The sequence below is a fragment of the Larus michahellis genome, chromosome 4 (genome assembly GCF_964199755.1).
Source record: "Larus michahellis chromosome 4, bLarMic1.1, whole genome shotgun sequence".
In the NCBI taxonomy this organism is placed as follows: Eukaryota; Metazoa; Chordata; class Aves; order Charadriiformes; family Laridae; genus Larus; species Larus michahellis.
Genome location: NC_133899.1, coordinates 15,240,221 through 15,252,459, shown reverse-complemented (window position 1 = coordinate 15,252,459; position 12,239 = coordinate 15,240,221). Strand labels below are relative to the sequence as shown.

At 38.8% G+C, this 12,239-nt stretch overlaps 1 long non-coding RNA gene across 3 annotated transcripts in view; it reads right to left on the bottom strand.

The window, feature by feature from the left end:
• Positions 1-12,239, bottom strand: part of LOC141741906 (uncharacterized) — a 259,266-nt gene that overhangs the window by 146,982 nt on the left and 100,045 nt on the right. For 2 of the 3 annotated variants that reach the window (XR_012586517.1, XR_012586516.1), the window contains exon 1: positions 3,881-4,072. The exons of the other annotated variant lie outside the window; for it this stretch is intronic. This is a non-coding gene — a long non-coding RNA (uncharacterized LOC141741906). Of the gene's footprint in view, positions 1-3,880; positions 4,073-12,239 lie in introns of those variants that run through there. 3 annotated transcript variants of the gene reach the window in all.

Here is a 12,239-nt window from a genome sequence, read left to right as displayed (position 1 = left end):
AACAAAGAATCTTAAAGACAGAAAAAGGGATATCTTTCAATATCGTGCTGTTAGGAATATTTTCCCACTGTTTCTAGCACTGAATAGTATTTTATGTTACAGGTAGAGCAAACGAAGAAACCTACCTTAAGAAAAAATATTACTCAATAGAAGTAAAATGTGAATGATTCTTATATAGAAAAAAATTAATTTTTAAGTATCCAGAGTGAATTATAGGTAATCTTATTTTCAAATTAAGTCTCTTACTACCTAGAAGTACTTATTAAACACTGATGCAAAGCACTTGTTCTTCCTTCTTAAACTCATCCATCCATTTCATTTACATGCAATATTTTAAATGTATTTATTTAATACAACACATACCTCTGTACTACAAATTGCTTTTATTTGTCATGAATTCTAATGCTCATTTTTTATTCTGTTTTGAAATATCCAGCCACTCTTGGCTTTCTTTTCTCTCAGGCTTTGATATATTGGAATCATTTCCCCAGGCAGCAATCAGTGTTGATAAAAGAGCTTGAAACTCAATTCACAAATAGATAGCATATTTATGTGTAAGAGAACTAGTACTTATTTCCACTGTGTATCAAAGCAAACACAGGAATACTGCTTCTGACAGAACTGAATTCACCCAGCAAGACAGACCTGTTGGATTTCAAAAATGGTGCCGATTTACAGCATTTGGGCGTTTATTTCACATCTGGAGATAAAGTTCTATATGCACAACATCATCTTCACTCACAGAAGTACACATTGATATTGATGGCTGACCAACCTTCTGCTCTGTGGTGGACAAACCTTAGCGGAGGGCCAAGCTTCACCCAGCTGCTCCCACAGCAGGAGGGATGGGGAATCAAATAACTAAAATTGATCTGTTAAAATTAATGGAAGTTACTAATTAAGCTAAAATAACTGATTAAAATAGATTCAGGTGGCAAGAAGCAAAGACAAACACTTGAACACCACCTTTCCTCCCGGCTCTCCCAAGCTCAATGTCACTCCCTCACCCCGACTCCGCCCCAGCCCCGGGCAGCGCAGGGCGGGAAGGGGCCATGGCGGCACACAGCCCTTCTGCCCTCCTCACCCTTCCTTCTCACACTTCTCCCTGCTTCAAATGTGGGCCCTCCCCATGGGCTGGGCTCCCCATCAGGAAATACCCATCCGCTCTGGTGCAGTGTCCTCCACGGGTTTCACTGGTTATCTGCTCCACTATGGAGCGCCTCCACCTTCACGGTGCTCCCTCGGCTTTTTCTCGCTCTTTTTTCCCCCTCCTCCTTTCATCCAGCATTTTCAGCCCTCTCTTAAATATGTTTCCACAGAGGCATCACCAGCTTCGCTGACAGGCTCAGCTGTGCCCTGTGGCAAGTCCCTTGCAGAACCGGCTGGAACCAGCTGGAACGGGCTGTGCCTGGCCCAGGGCAGCCCCAGCCTCTCCTCAGAGACCCCCCTGCAGCCAACACCTGGGCAGGGACAGCCAGGACACATCCCTGTCATCTAGACATCATTTTGTATCAGGCAATCGCCTCTCAGTTATGCATGCCATCACCGGGCATCAACCAAGATTCCCAAGACATCCCACAGAATCACTATTTCCTTTCAAAAAAAAAAAAAAAAAAAAAAAAACAAAACAACACCAAAAAAACCCACCCAGCAAAATGCAACAAAACCACCAAAACAACCAAAAAGCCCCCACAAACCACAACGAAAAGACCAAACAAACAAAACCACCAAACACATAACACCCGCACCCCACCAAAAATGCAAATCAAAGTTGGATTTATCTTTTTCTCAGTACTATTAATTAATTATGGAAAGAACTATAGTACCCTGGTACATCTGTGTTCTGTATTCCAGCACCATTTCACAGGCGCTGTGAAGCGATTTGTCTTTCGCACTTCCTTCCAAATTAACAGATGAAAACAGCAATACATTAAATTACAGAATTTTGCTGTTTTCTTCCAAGAAAGTCCTGGGATGTGCATGATGGAAAGCAGACTACTAGGCATCTCAAAAAGCTAGGTAAAATAAGCAGCTAGGAACATAATCAGCAACAGCGAAGGAGTCTGACCCTCACCGTGATCCCTCCCCATGCCTGAACCATTTGGGAGAATATGTTGCAAATATATAACAGAAAGACTCTCAAAGGTAAAATAAAGTCACCTGAGGCACGAGCAGCAGAACAGAGAGGCTGCCTGACTCTGGAACCCGCTCTCGATGCCCGTTTGGTGGGCGATGCCATCACCATCCTGTCAGGATGTGCTGTGCCACAGGCTGCCGGGGGGACATTTTGAGTAGCAAAGGGACAGCTTACGCAAGGGAGAGATCCGAGACACAGAGATGACTTTGGATTCACACTGAACCTGTCATTCTTTATTGCCAATGCCTTGTCCCTGCCACTTTCATTTGGGTACACTTCCATTTGTATTAATGGTTGTAAACCTAAATGCTACTGGTATTGACAAGTAATAGTAACTGTTCTTTAATTAGAGTCTTGCACTGTAAACACGCCTGTACTGACACGTACACATTTCTGCTGACTTTTTAGACCTGTGAATAGCAGCAAAACAGTCCTGTCAAATAAACCATCCAATTTTCCCATGTTCTTACTGACAGCAAACTTGATAAAGTCTTTCCAGTCACTTCACCAGAGAGACACAAGTATAAGTCAACATTGCAAGGGGACAGACATCTGTTCTCTGCTCTGCTTTCTTATTTCTTTTTTAATTAAAAATAAAGTTAAAGTATGTGCAAATTATGAAGAACCAGCAAACTTCAAGAAAGTTACCGATGTGATCATAAGCTGAGCCTCAATGCTCCCGAGTATTAGGTTAATTCTGTATATGTGCCTCCCAGCAGAGGCATTTCACGTGCTGGCTGGTTTGGGAGATGAGGTCAACATTCCTGAGAGCCAGGTAAATGCCAGTGGAACCTTTCACAGGCACATCAGACTGGAACACACACCAATAGCAATCACACTTATAAACCTCACTCAATTACAGGCTTTTCAGCTCAGGATGAAAAACATGCCTGCCCTAAAGAAATGCATTTAGGCTTTCTCATTTCTGAGTGGTGAAAGAATGATGTCAGCCATCCATTATTGATCTCCTCAGGAAAGAAAGCGTAAAACAAAGCAGCTCTGAAGATACTAACACAACAGAGTTGTGCTGACTTGCCACCTTCATTTAACAGTATCTTTACTTCACTTTAGAAAAAGTTCATCCTGTAGGAGTACAGAAACACGCATCCAAAAGATGTCTTTAAGTGAATAGCATTTACTGTTACTTTTTAAAGTAAGTTGCATCTTTAGGCCACTGGTCATTGAAAGATAAATACCTTACATGAAATGCTGCACAGTTCATAGGAAATCTCCCCTCCTCCTTCCCCCCCAACTGAATAAAAATGTATAGCATATCTATTACATATAGGAAGCTAGCACATTCAAGACCAATAAGCTATTTGCAGATCTTCATCATGCTTACAAGAGAGATTGCCTAAATCAAATTTGGGAAATCTTAATTATTAAAAATAAATAAGTATTTTTCTAAACTACTTGTACTTGCATAGCATTCCCATTCTTCACATCGTAAATCTTTTCCACGAATCACAGTAATTTTCAAACTACGCTATAAAAGCATTCAGGACACTTCTGAAAAAAATATATAAGACTTCAACTTTCCATTTCCATACAGGACTAGTGATGGATGTGAAATGGTATAAAAGCATGCACCCTTTCTGCAGCCTCCTGGGACACAAGAGCTGTACTTCACAAGACGACTATGCACAGCATGAGACAGTAAAATATTTCTAACAAATCATTAATACAGCTTTCTTGCCCATTTGTAGAAAAAAACCTATGTAAATGTTATTACATCACGCTTACCTGGAATCCTGCCCTCCCTGTCCTTCTGGATTTTAGTTAATTGTGGCTTCCATTAAATAAAAGGTATTTCTCATCCCAGAAGGCATCCCATATCAGAAAATAAATTAATGTCTTTCTAACAACTACTAACATCTTCTAAATCTCTAGAGAAATTTTATACAGCAATTAGAGACCTTCTGGGTGAACATGCTGCTTAGTGGAAGCTTACTAGTATGCTTCCTTCCAAGCTTCTTCAAATACCTCAATCATCTTTCTGATGGGCTTCACTTGCAAATCGTAAGACCAAATGCACATCACCTGTGACAATACTGGATCTTTCTGGTGCTTTGGGTGTGTTCATCAGGCATTCACTTAAGCTGCAGGTTGGGTCTTGGGGGCAGGGTTGACATAAATGTCTGCCTTAGCTAAACTATGGGATTCAGAATATCAGGGTTTGGTTTTTTTTTTGTTTTTTTTTTTTTTTTCCACTCTTTTTGAATAGTTAAACCTTAGTGCTACATATGGGATGTTGGGGTTATGCTTAACAATGATTACTAGCAACAGTGTCTTTTTCAAGGGGAATTGACTACCAATGTGCTTGTAGAATTTAGTAAGTTAAGGGTAAGGTCAACATAGCACATTCTTCCAATAGCGATTTTTGGAATATGTCAGCAAAACAGAACAGAAAATTGAATTATTATTTATGCACATGTAGCAAAATATGTACACTTGCAACCTTTTGACTGAATTCTAAAAGACTGTCCTTTCCAATAAGTACTCTATTTTTTTTCATGGAAAATTTTCTACAAAATTCTATATTGTGTTTGTCTCAGAATTAGGTAATTATGTTTTGGGTGGTTTTTTTTTTTTTTTAACTCGTATCTGGACATTGAAATAAAAATACAGGGAAAAAACTTTCTACTGAGGAAGATACAATCTAGACATATTAGCTGTTAAATAAGTCACATTTTGAATAGAATATTTTTCAGCAGCATGAACGGAATAATATTTAACAAGAGAGTTGGAGAAAGACTAACTATGAGAAAATGTTGCTATATGTTAAAAAAAAAAAAGAGGTATTTAAAACATGTAGCTAATATATTAACTGAAAGCTGATGGTGCCTATCAACAAAATCAGACACAAGTACTTCTGCCTGAGGAAAGGGAGATTTTACCTTAAAAATCAGGATGGGGGGAGGGTGGGAGAGGGAATCTTATTTCTGAAAGCCTTCCTGTCTCTGGTCAGATTAGATACCACCTGAATATTAAAGATGACTATTTTAAAGAATTAGCCTCTGGCACAGGAGGATCACTAGAAGTTCCCATTACTCAGTAACTGAGGACTTGATGCATGTTACTGTAGGGATGAGGTGAGAGGAGTGGCTTTCCTCTTTTATTCAGAGTTAGGAAGGTTTAATTTGACCATCAGTGGCCAAGACAACACTTTAATTTGTACTGAGATGAGAGCAGCTCCTTCAGCTACTTCATGAACCGAGGGTCACCCAAGGAGTGGCCCTGGTAGCTGAAGCAGCTGCCATTGCTCTCTTTGCCAGAGGTACTTTTGAGGCTTGCAGATATTGCTTGGCTCCCTTAAGCCCACTAAGCAGGGCAACACTGAGCTGAGCTCTGATTATGGGCACTAAAATGTAGAATTTGCAGAGAGATGCATTGTCTGGGAAACTCGGCTCATGTCAGAAGCACAAATACTGCTGAAGATAGAAGTCTCTACAAGGGAGACAAGTTATTCCTGCACACAAAAGGCATTTTGGGAGTAATAAGCCTGTGCGTGTGACCAAAAGATTCTTTCCTTTGATCAGCCGATGATGTTGGTCCAAACCTCTTAGATTTTCAAGCAATTGCATTTGTGCATTCTCCCATGCTGCCCACAAGGCTGTAAGTGCTCCTCTTAAATACCTTCTTCCAGTCATTTTTAAAATTCTCCTTTGCTGTCACGTGATTGAGAATCTTGACAATACCAAGACTAGCTTGTATTTGCATTTTAGCTATTGCCTACCTGCAAATGCAAAAAATGACTGCATGCATGATCATATGCAGATGTAAACACCCAGTTTGCATGCGTACCTTTGACATGGTGCTTGTGCAAATCAGGATCAAAACAGAAATACCCTTCTGAAAGCATAGGGGAAAAAAATCCAATAAATAAGAAAAATTGAGAGAATTTGGGAATCTGAACACATATTTGTAAGTTAAAAGTATTTTGAGTTATACCGGCAAGTAAAAGAGAATGCAAACACAATAAATCTGAAGAATCAAAATGCAAAACCTTCTACCAAAAAAAAAAAAAGTGAATCTACTAAAGTCACCTTAATTGCTAATCTAAATTAATGGTAGTTAGAAACTTATTAGTAAGCCCAGTTAGAGTAGTATTACAGTACTACAGAGGCATTTTTCTTTTGTGAATTAAGGTATTCTGTAGACTAGTAAAATGCTAAGGATATTAAAATCATCACACTGTTGTTACTGATAGTCTGGTACCTTGAACTGAAGGTTGAAATCCAGAACCCACCCGACTCAATGAATTTAAGGTCTATACACAGCCTGTTGTTTCTCTTTTTTCTAAAAATCTCTGCCCTAGAAGACATGAAATGAAGTGTCTTTTTGACATTTTGAATAATACTGAAAATAAAATTAAGTAGATTTTTGAAAAACAAAACTTATTTACTAAAGTTTGACTGAATAGGCCAACAACAAGCCCTGGAATGAAATATAGTAAAATGATGCATTTACTAACAACATTGCAATCACATGCTTAAAATTCTCTGGCTGGCAAAATCATCTGCTTCCTAACATCTGGCCTGCATAAAACAACCAAAAGAGCATATTAAAGTCTGATTTACAATTTCAGCCATAAACAAGAGTTTACACACAATAAAGTTTAGTATTCTTATATTTAAGCCTTTCTATAGTCTTGATTTAAGGATAGGGAGGAGCTGGTCCAGCCAACTATCTGTCATTTGCCATAGAAATGAAGGAATCAAATATGGGTATTGTGGCTAAAACACAAGGAGAAACCAAAAATATGTTTCCATTTAAGCCGCCTCTGACACCAGAACTAGTGCAGCTGAGCTACTCTTGCATTTGTGGAAATTTGCTCTCAAGAGTTTCCCTGGCATGAAAAGGTCTTTGTGGAATAAGAATATTAAAATGTCCAAAAAAATATTTTACTAATGTAAAGGTGTCAAAAATTCTCCAAGCCTGAATAATTCCTCCCTGGAAATCTGAGCTCTGATTAAGTGTCAACAAGTCTAAAGGATGAAAGCAATTACTGCCTTCCTTTGCTTTCCACTAAATATCAAAACAGAAGCTGCACAGGAATGTTTGTTGTATGGGGTGTCTGTTACAGTGCTGAATATGTCAAAAGGCTTTCTGGACAAGAAATAGATAATCTTGAAAGCAAAAGGGAAAATCAACAATATTCAGATTTAAAAAAAAAAAAAAAGACCCCACAAAACAACCCTCATTGAAAACCCTTCTTATAATTTACAGTTCTACAGCAGGCCATAAGGAAACACTAAGAGGTTCTCTCCTTAAATTTCCCTTCTGGGAACAAGTCAGTAGTCTCAGCCAAAAGAATTACCAAAGATTACCAAAGAAATCCTCTGGATTAGCAAGAAACAGGACAACATGGTCTTTATAACAGAGATAAGTTAGTTCTGTGCTTGTAAAGTCTCCAGCACAGAAAGGACCAGTTCAGGACCACAGCCCCTAAATGCCACTGCAGTAAAGTGAGAGACCAGATTTTGGTCAGATCACACCTTTTATCACTTGTATTGACCCAACAGATTTCTTATTTCCAGTCTCTTAGGAACACAGCTTTACAGCTCCTCTTTTCCTCATTTTTTTTATCAGAAATTCTGTCTCTCACAATCAATCTTTCTCTTTCAACTATTTTAGCTCCTTGCACTGAAGAGAGAACTATAAATTCCAGCTCAGAGAAATCTGTTCACAACGGTTATCCTCCAGCACTGTTCTCACATTCTCTTCTCACACACACAAAAATCTTCTCTGACCTCTCCCTCTCTCTCTCCCCCTCAAAAAATAAACAAACAACCAACCAAGCCTCCAGCTTCCCTAGTGTCCCTTCCTTGGTCACTGGTAACCAGGGAAACCAGATACTATGGTAACTCAAGGATGAAAAAAAAAAAAAAAATCACGCACCCGGTGTTCTTTAAACTCCAACTATATGGAAAATCCTCATCCCTTTCTTCTCTAGGCTATGAAGTGGCAACAGAAATAGCGGCACCAAATTCCCATCTTTACTCATTCAGTCTTTTGAACTATGTAAATCTGAATTTTCTGTATGCTTCCCTTCCAGTTTTCTAAGTGTCCTACTATTTTTAGAGCCATTTCATGTTCATTTCAGGTAGTTATAAATTAGACCTGAGTGGTCTCATCAAATTCTAATTGCAATTTTTAAATTTTGGAAGTTTTTTTTAATGTCTGAAGTTATTCCAGTTCAAAGCCTATGGATGCTCTTTTTGATTGGAAGGAAAAAAACCCTCCCCAAACCTCATATGATTATTTTCTGAGCCTCAAAACTATCAAAATCCAATATCTTAGTTGAGATTTATGTCTCAAGGGTGAGTCTATGTGGAGTCTCTGATGTCTAATAAAGGATTAGTTTTGTTGTGTTCCCTGAGTAAGGATACAAAGACAGTTCTCTCTCTCCAATATCTAACACTCGTGTTCATGAAATGTGAAGGTACCTAAATCCCTGAGACTTCTACCCTGTGCCACTTTTTAGGAAACTGGCTTCAATAAAATCCGAACTAACGGTTTCTAGATTATCAGTGTTCCAGAAATTTTTACTTATTCTTGAGGAAAAAAGGACAGTTATATCACTAAGAGCCTTCCATAATTTTATAGTAAATTTTATAGCACAGTTGATCTTGTCCTAAATCCATTTACAAAACTTGAGTTAACATTAGCAAAAAACAAAATTATCCATCAGCCATGTGTTTTACACCTCACAGAAAGTATCCTTTTAAATTCTACTGTCATTCTGTGGAAATACAGACCACAGTGAGCTCAGTGGAAATGGTGTGTGAATAACTTAGAAAGCAGCCAGCAAACACTTAGAAGATATTAATTTCTCCTGCTGTCACCTCTGTGGGATACATGTTTTGTCCAGCTTACAGTTGAGACAAATGATGGAAAGCGCTGTTTTAGAGTCTCATTTACAACATGGGATCCTTTTTTTCTTGGTCATGTACTTAGTATCTCTGCATCCTGGAAGATTTCACCTCGGCTCTAGGTCATTTGCCGGCTGACTGAGATCCTCTGAAAACTCAGGTCACTCTAAAAAAACTAGTATTAACCTGTGTTGTTGTTTAATCCCAGCTGGCAGACAGGGTCACACAGACATTCGCTGACGCTCCCCTGAGTTGTGATGTGGGTAAAAGGAGGAGTAAAAGTGAGGAAAACCTCGTGGGTTGAGACAACGACAGTTTAATAAGTAAAGCAAAAGCCATGCATGTCAGCAAAGCAAAACAAGGAATTCATTCACTACTTCCCATGGGCAGACAGGTGTTCAGCCATCTCCAGGAAAGCCGGGCTCCATCACGCGTAATGGTTACTTGGGAAGACAAACACCATCACTCCAAATGTTTCCCCCTGCCGCCTTCTTCCCCAAGCTTTATATACTGAGCATGACGTCACATGGCATGGAATATCCCTTTGGTCAGTTGGGGCCAGCTGTCCCAGCTGTGTCCCCTCCCAACTCCTTGTGCACTCCAGCCCGCTCACTGGCACAGAGATATGAGGAACAGAAAAGGCCGTGATAAACACACCAGTGCACTATCAAAAGTATTTCTCATCCCAAATCCATAACATAGCACTATACCAGCTGCTAATACAAAAGTTAACTCTATCCGAACTGAAACCACGACAGCCTAGATAGTCCAAAGTCACAATACAGTTCAAAGAGAAGAGACACCAATTTGATTTTAAAAGATCATGTTTGATTTCAAGTCATTGTCTCCAAAAGTCATCTCTAAGAGGCAGTATATCTGAAATAATGCTAAGTAAAGAAAAAGCTCTAGTAGCAAAACATACTGCTGAATTTTAGTCACTTTCTGTCTGGCGTCATATATTCACCTAACACTGGATGGACAGAGCACAGCCCAGTAAATCGCTATATTTTAACACCCACAGAAATTTGAGGTTTATTCAGCACAGTACTTTTATATCTATACCCATGAAACTTGCTTAATTCCCATAAAGAAATGCTTCCCATGAAGAAACAGGATTGTCGTTAAATTGAGCTATAATTATAAAATAATTTTAGATTTGGACCCATATTACAGGGTTATGTAGGCACTGAGTTTAAGCAATTATCATAAAAAGAACTTGTTAAACAACCTGTTTGTCTGCCTGTGTTTTTCTATGTTGAATGCGTGCCCACATGTTATCTTTAGCATTTCCAAGCTTAACACTTCTCAGGCACTGAAACTAAACCTTAAAAAGAAAAAAAAAGAAAAAAAAAGGCAGTGATCAAGGTAGAAGCTGAAATGTTTGCAAGTTCAGAGGCCACTGGGTAGTTGTAAGAAAACAAAACAAAACCCACAATATGAAACAAAGAAACTCAAAATGAAACATAACCAAAATAAACACGAGAAAAAAACCCAAACACCACACAACCTTGCCCACTAGACAAAGTTTCCCAACATAGTTCTGGCTTAGGGGCCAAAAATCCTGTTTAAAAAGACATTGATTTCTATTAATAGTTTCATCACCATGGATGGCCATCAAATGTCAGGCTTCAGCCTGGAACCAGTTTTTAATAGTCATTCACTTCTGTTGCATGTGTTGCACATGATCTATGCTATAGGCAAAAGTCTATCCTCTGATCTCCATGATCCTCATTCACTCTGCCCCTATAATGAAGCAGCCGTTCAGGTCCCAGTCAGCCCGGTCTCGGAGAGGAAGACAAAGAAAATTTCGTCCAGAAGCGTGAAGAAAGAGACCGCTTTCCTCTACCTGGCACTTCTTAGCTTCTCATGCCTCTGCTTCACTTGCCATCTTTGCAAAATAGGACTAAAATGCTTACCATCTAGGTGAGAAACTTCAGTGCTATTTTATTATTTGATTTGCTGTTCAACATCACCAATAAAAAAGGAGTTCTAATAATTGCCATAAAGGAACAAATAGTAAATTTAACCGCAATACATCCCTCTTGAAATCTACATTGGTTCAGTAGGATAGCTATTGTCTTAGTAACTGCTAAAAAAAGCCCTGATTACTAAGGACGTTATCAGTTAAGCTAAAAATCATGTCTCCTGCTTTTATTAACTGTAGTGAGATAGTCAATATCCAAGCATTCCAGAATCACTGCATGATACATCTTCCTTACACCTTTTGCCAGACAATACAGCACCCACAGAAGACAGAGTTATGAAGTGAGCTGCTGCTTCATTGGAGAGACCAAGTATCTAATTCCAGAATTTCTGAGCACCTAAAAAAGTCACTTGAAGCCACTGGCATCGTCTAACAAAACCCCCAAAACACCAAACTTCCTGTGTCACATATTTGATTGCCCAGAACTAAAGGAACTAAAATCAGAAATATCTTTGCATAACTTGAGCTTGCTCATTTCTAACAAAATGTACATCACCTTCAGTGAATGATTCTGTTCTGCAAGTTTTGGAGCAGGTCACATATTTCTTTTTTTCCATACTTATCTTGCTATATATAACATCCTAAACCAAGTATTTCTCTTCCTTTGTAGATCACCATATGTATTCGACAGTCTTGAGAAACTATTCAGAAATTAATAGACTATATCTAGTAACAAGCAGTAGGTTTGAGAACAGGAAAAATATTAGTTCCATATTTTTAACAATTTTTAGGCAAACAGATGTGGCAGATCAAGCAGATAAGGCAACGTGCACTTGTGCTTCCTCTCAATAAACCTAATTTTTATAAGATAATACCAATTCTTAAATAATGACAGCAAACAGATTTTAGACTGCAGAATAAGTAAAATGTCTGACATAGAAGACTAGGTGTTGTCAACTTCATCTGATTCACAAGGAAAAAAATACAAACCCTGAAGCCATGCAAGACATCAGCAACTACTGATAACTTGAAGTTATCAACTCTTGATAACCTAAAGTCATTATGAAAGCATCACCCTTGTTACTGGCTGCTTCCCTAGGCAAGGCAGAAGAAACATGAATAGCCCTAGTACTATTTATCCCCTCTTCCTCCCTCCTCTTCTGTTGGACTTTCTTTGAACTGATTCAGATAAGTGAAACTGGTTCCCTAGACACAGGTAACACTAAAAATGACAGACACGTGAGGAAACAGTGACACACTCACAAACTAGCTTGGGAACCAGTAGTTGTGACAATAGTTAGCA